Raw genomic sequence first — 12,158 nt, forward strand, 5'->3', positions numbered from 1 at the left:
AGAACGGTGGAGGTTGAGTGAGGATAGAACAAGAAATTATACATAAAAGACCTCATTTTCATCAATTAAGCTTAAAAATGTACCAATTGATAAACGTTAGGCTAAAAATTGCACTATTTTGTTTATGAATGCTAATTGATCTCTCCTAATAACCATATGACTAAATTAGTACCTTATTTCTTGTAATAAAAAAATCATTCAGCCTCCAACTAAAAAATGTTTATATTGGGGGCCCAAATTTATCATCTCGCCCCGGGCCTCTAAAAGGCCAGGAACGGCCCTGCTTTGGTTAAGGGTGGAAGAGCCCCTAATGTTTAACCACATCCCTTGGGTTCTATTTTATTTCTGATAATTGGATCCACCAAGAATTTTCACATGCACCTTAATAAGCAAGTGGATTTGCTCATTCACCGTTAGATATAAGCTTATTAAATCTAAGCCTCAGGATGCTTTGAATCTCCACCTTAGGATTCTAATAAGCCTAGATCTAACGGTGAATGAGCAAATTCTACATGCTCATTAAGGTGCATGTGATCAAAACTGTTGGATCTACTACCATGGTAGGTTTGATAGTTTCTCTTTTATTTGAAATTTTTTCTTCTTTCTTATATTTCTCCCTATATATGTGATTGTGGTCTTTCTGCTTATATAAGTTGTTGTGATTTGTCCCCCTATACGAGTATTATCATATTTTCTTTCGTGGAAAAACAGAAGAGTTTTGTCTACAATCATATAAATCTAGTTCATTGAAAGATTACGAGTCATTTCTGGAGAAAAAACCTTTGAAGTCGATTTTGGGTGGAGTTTGTTTCTCGCCGTTATGCAAAAAAATAGTTTCAAACACCGTCTATTATTACTCTATTATCTATGATATTAAAGATGCAGGTTCAAGCTCATCTATGTACTTCATGATTGTAATTTTTTAATTATTTATGTCAAGCTATACTATTCTTTTATAAATGAAATAATTACATTTTTTTAAAAAAAAATAAAAAAAAAATAATTCTCTTTGTATAAAAAATTACTGAGTACAATACAGATTTTATAAAGAAAATTATTTACCTATATTACAACAAAATAAAAGTTTTTCTTTTTAATAATTTATACTATTATCTATATATAATATAAAACAGTAACGATGGAGCCGAGGTGTCACTTCATTATTTTTTACTGATAAAAAATATAATATAATATATAATATATTAATTTTAATTATATTATTATATTTATCTATAAAAAGATTATTTAAATTAAATGTGAAAATAAAATAATAATATTTAATTTATATAGCACATTTATATCATTAATTGTAATTATTAAATTGGCCTAATGCATACCCAGCCCTCTAAAGTTGTCCATTTTGTTCATTTAACCCCCTCACCTTACGGGACAACCCTTTAACCCCCTAAACTCCATAAAAATGTATTTCTCACCCCCTTAACTTGTCCAAATTTGTCATTTTTGTTAATATTTATATATTAAGATGAATCCGTGCATCGCACGGGTCAAAAACTAGTTTGATTATAAATTCGTCAAATGTTATGGATTCTCTCAATTGAAGTTTTCATATAAACTAGAATCTGAACTTAAACGAATCTTTAATTACCTAAATCAATTTTAATTGGTTAAAAATTCTAAATCGTGATTTTTTTTCATATTTATATCCAATCATGTTTCTTTAATAAAAAATATATCCAATCATATTTAAATGGATTTCAACCAGCAAATTTAATTACCATTTTGACAATTATGTAACTAATTTTCAAAGTGTTAAAATTTAATTTCAGTCATTTATTTTGTTTGGATTAAATGATAAAAATCATAATATATAGCATGAAAAAGTTGTTAATTTCTAGAACAAATTATTTGCAGTTGAAGTATATTTTTTATAAGAAATAAATTGGGGAAAAAAAAACTAATTTTTTTTGTTGATAAATAATTAATTATCTTGAACTAGAAGCAAGCATAAAAAAGTAAAGAAGAAGAGATGTTGGTTTACATGAGACACATGTAATTAATATCACATGGACCATATTATATATAAGAAGCATCCTCATGTTTAGTTCTTGCTTATTAGAGTATCACATCACATTTGACTATTGGATAATTTAATTGATCATTTCTAATTTAAAGAAAATAAAAGATAAATTTTTTTTTTTTTTGTTAATAAAGTCATTATAGCTGAATCGGACGATCTGAATCACTGAAAAGCTAACGTGAATAATGTTTGAAATAATTAACAGAAAAGAACAATAAATATAATGACTTCTAACATGTTGCATCTACGTGGCGTATCCACGTGGCAAGGTTCCCTTTACAAGTGACTTCTGACATACGTCACTCCTCTAACTTGGCAGATGATGCACCACAGTTGTACTATATGCTAAAATGCCTTTTATTTATGAATTTTCGTAGTTTTGCCCCGTGGATAATATTCGGATGTTATCAGAAGGCCCCCCTCCCCCAAAGTTTCAATTAAGCCCTTTAGGGGGTTTCATCTTCCGCGCATGCTCGCGCCTTCATTGCTTCTAATAGACATGTTATTCTGTGCCATTGGGATGGAGACAGGTGGCACGTTGGAACCCAAATCCAAGGTAGACCCTTCTTTGTTTACTAGAGAAGATATTAATGGTTTATAGCCTAGTAGTTTATGTTGATGACATCATTTTAGCAAGTGAAAAACAACGAATTGATCACAACTGTCAAGATTTTCTTACGTGATCAGTTCAAGATAAAGGATTTGGGAGTGTTGAAATTCTTCTGGAGATTTGAAGTAGCTCAAAATAATCTTGTTAAATCAGAGGAAATATGCATTAAACTTGTTAACAAATACATGATTTCTACCGAGTAAGTGTAGTTCCACTCTTATGGTAGTGATTAATTTAAACATATCTACTTCAACAGAACAAGTCATTTACAACAATTCAGAATATAGAAAGTTGATTGGAAAATTATGTATTTAACTAATACAAGACTGGAGATATCCTTGATGAACCCACGAATTTTCATATAGCTTCAGCTCATAAGGTTTTAAGATATGTTAGGAATTCAGCCGAAGGTGTGTTTTTTTTCAGTTTTATCACAGTTACAGCTCAAAGTCTTCCCAATTTCAAATTGGAGAAATTCTAAAAGTACACGACGATCTATTAGATGTTGTTGTGCGTTTCTAGGCGATTCACTCATTTCATGGAAGTTAAAGAAGAAAAATACAGCCAGTAGGGTCATCTATATAAGTTGAGTTCCATGCAATGTGACAACTACATCTTATGAACTACAATGGTTAAAATATTTACTTAACAATCTTAGGATGGAGCATAAACAGAAAATTTCTATGTTTGTGACAATGTATCACCCATGTACATTTCCAAAAACATTATGCTTCGTGAGAAGATGAAAAATGTAGATTTAGATTATTATTTTATTTTGAGAAAATTTCACTAGGGAATTGTTAGATTATTGTATAATCAATTGGCACATTTTACATAGATCACAGGTCAAATTCTTTTAAATCATTTTATTTTATATTTATAATAGAATGAATAAGTATACTTCCTCCGTTTCATATTACATGTCTTTCTGCAGAGTTATACAGAAATTAAGAATATTAGGAAAAAGATTTTGTTACCCCTTATTTATTAATTTCACTATTTATTTATTTTATAATAAGTATATTATTCTAATTAATCTTCATAAACTCACGTTTTTATAGCAGAAAAAATATGACTTAATGTATATTAATCATATAATATAACATGTATTATGAAACAAAAAAATATCTAGAATATAAAACGGAGAGAGTATAATATTAACATATTAGCTTCAAAATTTTTTTTTTTTATTAACATATTTTATAAAAAGGAAAGGACAATAAGGATTAGACAGTCAGCCCAATTGATAGCACTTGCCAATATTATACACATCATTGCTATGTCCACATCCATATTCGGATGTTTTTTTTTTCTTTGAAAACGATATTATATTATCATTTAAATGAAAAATATTATTGAGTTTGTTTTCCATTTTATTAACCAGAAATCTAATTAAGATACAAAAAAAATTCTAAAACATAGTTAACAATATTTTATAGATAAAGAGTTTTTTTTTTTTTTGATAACTAGAAAACTTGTATTACGAAACGAGAAACATAACATCATCCTGAATACAAGAAGAAACACAAACTAGAAAATCTTCGATGAGAATTTCCAAATTAGATAGAGAGCGTGGCCAAGCAGATAAAGAGTTAATTTATCATCCAAAAATAGTTTTTTTTTTTATAAAAATTAAACAGAGAAATTCAATTTTAAAAAATAAAAACTAATTAATCTACAAAATTTTAAACGAATTTCAATTGTGTGTTTTTTTTTTTTTAGAAATTTCAGTCAGTTCAACTGTTTAAAACTAGTGTAAAAAAGCATTTTGTAAAAATAAAATAAATTGAAGGTTTAATCTCTCTATAATCACAAAATCAGCTTCACAAAACAAAAAAATCAAATAATTAAAATCAAAGTAATTCTTTTTAATGTAGTTTCAACAGTTGTGTAAAGGATAATAGTGCATATTTTATATTTCTTCTTGTTTTTTTTTTTTTTTTGTATTTTTGGAATGTTTGTTTTAATTAGCCTTTATTTCTATACATAGTGTTGTTAAAAAAAATTATTTTTTTTGAGGTGGAAATTATTATATTTAAGTATGCATTTTTTTATTATTGATTTTTTAATTTTATTTGGAAAAAATATCCCATAGAAATTTACAGAAGATCCATAAAATAAGATTTATAAAGAGGCCCAAATAAGAGCCCAAAACGCAACATTTTAGGGCCTGATAAGTTAGTTTTGCTTCCCTGCAAAACCCATATTAATATACAGACGAAAAATGGGAAAAAAATAATTTTATGCTCTCATTGAGAGTCGAACTCAAGACCTCCCGCTTACTAAACGGGTGCTCTAACCAACTGAGCTACGAGAGCTTTCTTGTTATCTTAATAAAGTAAAAGTTTATATATTGGTTTTCTAGCATACATCTATCGCACCTTCACCTAAAAGGCTACTTACATTATACAAACCTTTAAACTTTATGACATAAAAATTCTTAAAATTTACATTATATAATGTTAAAGTTTAAATAAAAATATCCATTAAAAATAGCAAAATGATGATGAAAATAAGTATTTGACATAATTTATAGTGACAATAAATAATAAAAATCCAATTATGCACTCAAATTGTTGAGGCTATCATTTTATTAGTTTTTTTTTTAATTTTAACTATAATATTAAATTTTATAAAGTCATATATTTTTATGCCATGAGGATTTTAATGTCAAATAAAAAATTTATATCACTAAATTTTAACAAAATAAAATTTAGAAAAATAATATTTAAGGTTAAGATGCAAAAATACACCTAATGTTTCAGGAGCAATTTTATTCCTAATATCTAAAATGGTGCAATTTTACCCCTAACGTTGGAAGCCAGGAGCAACTTTACCCCTAACGTTGATAAATTGTGTCAATTTGAAAAATAATTTATTAAACTATATTCTTGGTCATCAATCTTGTCATCTACACTTCACACATGCGTCATTTTATCAGTAACAAATTACAAAAATATGTTGGGATGTGAAAATTAAATAAATAAAAATATACTGTCTTTTGTACGAATTGGACAAAAAAAATTCAAAAATTTCACTGAATTTATAAATATTAATCTCCAATTCTATTATTAAATTATAAAAAATATGAATTTTTTTATAGAATGAATTGATATGCAATTGGTACAGAATAAGAAACAAAAATATTTGTGTTTTATTATAAGGGTAAAATTAACCCAATTTATCAATGTTACGATAAAATTGCTATTGGCTTCCAACATTAGGGGTAAAATTGTACCATTTTAGACGTTAGGGGTAAAATTGTATCATTTTAGACGTTAGGAGTAAAATTGCTCTTTACAAAAAAACGTTAGGAGTATTTTTGTACCTTAACTCTAATATTTATAGTGTTGTTTGACTCTGTTTTTATTTTTTGGATTTATTTTAGAGCTTATTCATAGGGCCGGTCCTGGGCCTAGACTCGGGATGCGCCGGCCTAGGGTCCAAAGCTGGAGGGGCCCAAATGTTTTTATTATTAAAGACGCTTTATTGTTCCCGCTTGCTTATTCATAGTTATAATTATAGCTAATTGTGTATTTCCGCAAATGCATTTAATAGGAATGGAGCTCCTTTCCTTTCAAAAAAAAAAAAAGAAAAAAAGAAAAAAAAGATATGGAGCTCTTCTCAACCTTCAAATATGTTTTAGTTATTTACATTGTCTAAAAACTTCTTTAATAAACATGACTCGGTTATAAATATAAGATGGTGTTTGATAAAACTAAAAATTAAATGTTACAAAAAATAATTTTGAATTTTAAGTATTAAATATAATAATAATAATAGAAGTAAATAGTATAGTGGTTTGATAATACTAAAAATAAGTACTAAAATTTTATAAATATTAGTTGATACCATTGAAAATAAAATAACGATACGTGTAGCATCAAGAGACTTCGGATCAAGCGGTCACATGGAGCACCAAGGAGCAACAAGGGCCTTCAAATCTAGTAGGCTTCCAGGAATCGTTTTCCATTAAGGAAAACCCTCATGCTATCTAGATGAGACTATCCAAAAGACGTCTCCTAATAGAAGACATCTCCTAAAAGAAGACTTCTCCTAAAGGAATACTTCTTCTAATAGAAGAAGGGTTCCTAATAAAGGAAGGATTCCTAGAAAAAGAGGGATTCAACGGAACAATATGTATCGACTGGTATGGCAACCCCTAGAGGGACGTTAACATCACTACTTCATATTATTCCTGATGTAGATTAAAGTCGATGAGGACGGTTTTAGTCTTAAACCGACAAAGAACACAATCTTCTCAAGCCTAGCTTGAAGGCTGGATTAACCCAAAGGAATATCTCCTTGCTTCAATGGAGGCTTGTATTTCAAATAATATCAAAGTTATGTCTCATTACAAAAGAGGAAGCTTTTATACCTTCCCTAAATTACATAACAAATGACTAAAAAGCCCATACTAGGGTTTTAAGGATAGTTTAACCACTAGGGGTAGAATAGGGGTAGGAAAGAGTAATGGAAGTCCGGTAAATAAAAGGGTAGTGGTACAACAGTAAATAGAGGGTGGCAGATATTGTTCCTTGCAGGAAGAACTTGGGGAGGAAGTATTCCTCGCCCAGGTACACTTCGCGTGTTCGTCCTCACGCTTCGCGTGAGTGTGCTCCTGGACTTGGGATGTCTCATTCATTTGGTCCACGCTCCGTGTTCTGGGAGACACGCTCCACGTGTTTGACATACTGGACCTGGATCGTTTTGGCTCCCTGATCCACGCTCCGCGCCTTCGTAGACATGCTCTGCGCCTTTGTGGATATGCTTCGCGTGTCTGGTTCTTTAGACTCTCCTCCTTGCTTGGGACTCTTGACGCTCCGCGTGTTTGCCTCACCAACTTCTTCATCCTTGGCTGGCTCTTCGTTGTCTCCACAGGTCCTGAGGTCACGCCTCGCGCCTTCTATTTTGCGCTCTGCGTCCCTTGGCTCTCGGTCCGCGTTTGGATGAGGGATGCCCTCATCATTTCCATTACCTCAACCCTTCAAGCCCTTTTTTACTTAGGCATCAGAGTGGGTTCACTGGATCCAGCCCCTCTTTGACTGTCTAGTATATCTTTTATGTAATTCAAAGAAGGACGCAAAGGGTGCTTTGCAAACAAAGCTATCATTGGTGCGGCGAGCATGGAAAGAACAAACACGTAAACTTTCAGAAAAAATGTTTCCAACGGGAAATCACACGCACAACATGTCCATCTTATCTAAAATCCATTGAGAGGATAAGGAAGAATCTGACCCATAATCTGGACACCAAGAGCCACTAGAGCCTCAATACGTTGATGAGATCACCGGTCGATTTTGCCAAAATTTGGGGGAAATCCATAAAGAGATGGATGATATCAGGACAACACACGCAATAAAGATGACCGAGTGAAAAGAGAAACTAAAAAAGGCAGAAGAGATCATGCAGAATAAGCAAAACAACACTAAAGAATCCAATCATCGGCCATCTAGAAGGTATGCCCGAAGCCCATCCCGAAGGAGAAAATAGTCTAGATCGCGTAGTCCATCTAGACGAAGAGAGGACTCGAGGCTTATAGAGAAAGGTCATGACATCACTCGAAGGGAATAGGAAAAAATGATAAGAGGGCTCTCCATAAGTATCGATTAGCCCATAGAAGACATGGGGAAAAGAGCAGACACAAAAATAAGGATAAGGATAAACCCATTAGTAAAAAGGAGATGTACGAGATCATCCAAAGGGAAGGCTGGGAAAACAAAGATACCCCCAGTACAAACACTGGGACTTCGACCTTGACAGATATATATACACCTTTGTCCCTTGAAATCTAGCTCCAGTCGATCCCTACAAGATTTTAGATCCCCACTTTTAGTCAATACCACCTTCTGGTACGAAGAGATCCTTCTAGGTTTTATTCATAACTTCAATCAAATGGTTGCATCTTTTGTAGATCACTATGTGACCTCCATTCCTGAAGGAAAAATAATGCAAGACTTAAACAGAATGGTCCAAATCGAAGGGGAAACTCTAGGCTAATTCATTAAACGCTTTCGAGCCTTGGCCATCCAGATAAAAGAATTCAATGTTTGAGGAGTAATAAATTCCATGGCTGGCAATTTCCGTAGCCGCTCCCTACAATAGAGCATCAGACCTAGGTAAAAATTATAGAATCTATTATAGTGAAACACACAGTTGATAAGAAAATTCCACATCAGCTACAAAAATTACATGTAAGGATATTATAAATATATTAAACCCTTTGATTAAAAGAAGACTAATGTTCATCCTCTCCATTGTTGGTTACTTTTGATTTCTATATTTGTACGAGGTTGGTGTGAGTCCAACGGAAGCTGCCAGAATGTTGCACGAGAGGGTTGTTGCGGCTTGAGAAGCGTTTGGGAGCGAAGCTTGATTTAATTCTTCACCAAGAGGAGATGTATTGGCTCCAAAAATCGAGAATTAATTGGCTCCGGGATGGCGACCGCAACACTGCTTTCTTTCACATGTCTACAGTGATTCGCCAAAGAAGAAATACTGTTGCAGGCCTCCGTGATGATTAGGGATGGCAACGGGTAGGGTACCCGCGGGTAATGCCAATCCCAAACCCTTACCCTTTTATTTTTTAATTATCCGTACCCGTCCCATTACCTTAACGGGTATAGTTTTTGCATCCCATACCCGACCAATTTAATTCGCGGGTACCCGTTGGTACCCTTACCCGTTAAGAATCAATAAATAAAACAAAAATATTATAAATTTAACAAAGTATAAATTTAATTAATCATTTGTCTAAAAATTGAACAAATTGAACCTTAATTAATAAGAATAAAGTAGCTTAGTGGTATCACTCAATGGATGAAAAATAAAAGATTGCAGTTCAAATCTCACGTCTTACATCTAAAAAACAATATTTATCAATATATAAAAAAATTATGGCGAGTAACGGGTACCGGGTACCTTAAGGGGTATTCATATACCCGTCCCATTACCCTAACGGGTAATGGTTTTGATCCCATACTCGTCCCATACCCTTTTATATAGGGTACAAGTAGTCCCATTAGAATCGGGTAGTGTCGGGTACCCGCGGGTATATTACCCGTTGCCATCCCTAGTGATGATGATGGTTCATGGGTTTGGTAGGAGGAAAAATTGAAGACAATGGCTGGTACTTATTTTAGTAAGCTCTACCACGAGGATGTTCAGATTTGTGCCCAACTCATTACTCAGCATGTTTTCCCCTGAATTGATGACTTTGAACTTGAGCTGCTAGGCAAGCCGTATCATGCCAAAGAGGTTCAGAACGCTATTGAATCCATGGCTTCGTGGAAAGCGCCAGTGCTTGATGGTTTCCAGGCGGGCTTCTTCCAGAAATTTTGGGATACAGTGGGGCCTGAGACTTGTGAATGTGTGCTAAGAGCTCTGAATGAAGGAACTCTAGATGAGGGACTAAATACTACCCTTATCACTCTCATCCCTAAGATAAAGGATCTAGAGAGCCTGACACAGTACAAACCTATAAGCCTCTGTAATGTCAGCTACAAAATGATCAGCAAATATGTTGTGAAGCGTCTAAAGACAATTCTTACTGACATTGTGGGACCTATGCAATGCAGTTTTATGCCGGGGAGGCAAATTACTGATAATGTTGTCTTGGTTCAGGAGACAATCTTCTTGTTCAGGCGAAAAAAGGGGAGAAAGAAATTCATGTTACTCAAATTAGACTTGGAGAAGGCATATGAAAGAATTAGCTAGAGTTTCTTGCAGGATACTTTGTCAGTGCTGGGGTTACCGTCAGGTATGATTGCAATCATAATGAAATGTGTTACATCTGCGTTCATGCACGTGCTTTGGAACGGGGATAAGGGAGCCGACTTTTCCCCATCTAGGGGACTCCGCCAGGGTGATCCCCTCTCCCCATATTTGTTTGTCCTGTGCCTTGAGCGTTTAAGCCATCTAATTCTGGATGCTGTGGCTAATGGCTCATGGAAACCTGTTTGCTTATCAAAAGAGGGGATGAGTCTCTCCCATTATTTCTTTGCGGATGATATCATCCTTATGGCAGAAGCTTCTCATAAACAAGCGGTTATAATCAATGACATTTTAGGTTACTTCTGTGATTGCTCGGGGCAGAAAGTTAACCTGGATAAATCATGTGTGCTTTTTACAAATAATACTCAAGCAAGAATTCAAGGGGAAATTGTCCGCGAACTGGGGATCAGAAAAATGAAAAACTTAGGGAAATACCTTAGGGTCTTGTTGATTCATGAGAGAGTTGATAAGCAGACCAATGAATATGTTGTGGATCGAGTTAACTGTCGTCTTGTAGGTTGGAAGGAGAAAAGCCTCTCTCTTGTTGGACGTGCAACCCTGGTGAAATCCGTTCTTTCGGCTCTTCCTGTTTACACTATACAAACGACGTTGCTCCCTGCCTCCACATGTTAGAGATTAGACGCCATCAGTAGAAATTTCCTTTGGGGGAAGATTGGATAGGGGTAAACGAGTTCATCTGATTCGTTGGAACTCAGTTTGTAAGCCGCGAAAGCAGGGTGGGCTGGGCATCATGAGTACCAGACAGGTGAATCTCGCTAGTATTGCGAAACTAGGGTGGAGAATGCTAACGGAGCCGAGAAGCTTATGGGTTCGAGCATTGAAAGGTGTCTATTCCGGTAAACGACAAGGTATGGAGATGTCCCGGAATAAAAGAGAGAAGAGTAACACCTGGCAAAGTGTTATTACAGGTGCAAAGCTCCTCGAGCAAAGGATAAATAGACTAGTGATTGATGGCAAATCCATAATGTTTTAGAGTGAACTCTGGCTTGACGATACATGGCTTCAAGACGAAGCCTTAGCCCCTTTGAGGGAAACAGAGAGAAGCCTCAAGGTAGCTGATTATTGGTCTGTTGCGAATGGTTGGGACTGGGAGCGCCTCCAATGGAAGTTACCAAATGAAACTCTTTTTAAGCTTGCCTCGATGGTGTTGATTCCGCAATATGACAGAGTAGATGGTTGGACATGACTAACAGATTCAGGGATCTTTTCGGTTAGCACGACTTACCAATTGCTGATGAAGAATATGGAGAATGGAGAAGGGGGAGGAGAGGATACGGATTGGAGCATAGTGTGGAATGTCAAGGCAACAGAACGGGTTCGGTATTTCCTTTGGACTGTGGGTCACAACGCGATCCTATCAAATGTAAACAGAGTTCGAAGGCAATCAACACTGATCAAAGGTATTTAGCGTGTGGAAGACAAGAGACGACAATTAACTTACTCTGGGATTGCGAAACTGCTCAAGCCATGTGGAATCACTTTGTACCGCGGAGCTAGTAGAGGGATTTCTACGCAGGTGATCTGAAGACGTGGCTGAGGCGGAATCTGAAAATTCAATCGAGTTAGGGAGGGACGCCATGGCCTACGGTTTTTGCTGTTGGTGGATCTGGAAATGGAGAAACGAACAGATCTTTGAGGAATCGGTGGTACAAAACATCAATAACCCAGAGTTTATAAGTCGATTGGTGAAGGAAGTCTTTGCGAGCAGTGAGAGAG

At 34.6% G+C, this 12,158-nt stretch overlaps 1 non-coding gene across 1 annotated transcript; it reads right to left on the reverse strand.

The window, feature by feature from the left end:
* Nucleotides 1–4,892: 4,892 nt before the first annotated feature.
* TRNAT-AGU (transfer RNA threonine (anticodon AGU)) lies at nucleotides 4,893–4,966 on the reverse strand. The gene has a single exon. It is a non-coding gene; the product is annotated as a tRNA-Thr (tRNA).
* Nucleotides 4,967–12,158: the final 7,192 nt, after the last annotated feature.

This window comes from Euphorbia lathyris, chromosome 2, assembly GCF_963576675.1.
Source record: "Euphorbia lathyris chromosome 2, ddEupLath1.1, whole genome shotgun sequence".
Lineage (NCBI taxonomy): Eukaryota > Viridiplantae > Streptophyta > Magnoliopsida > Malpighiales > Euphorbiaceae > Euphorbia > Euphorbia lathyris.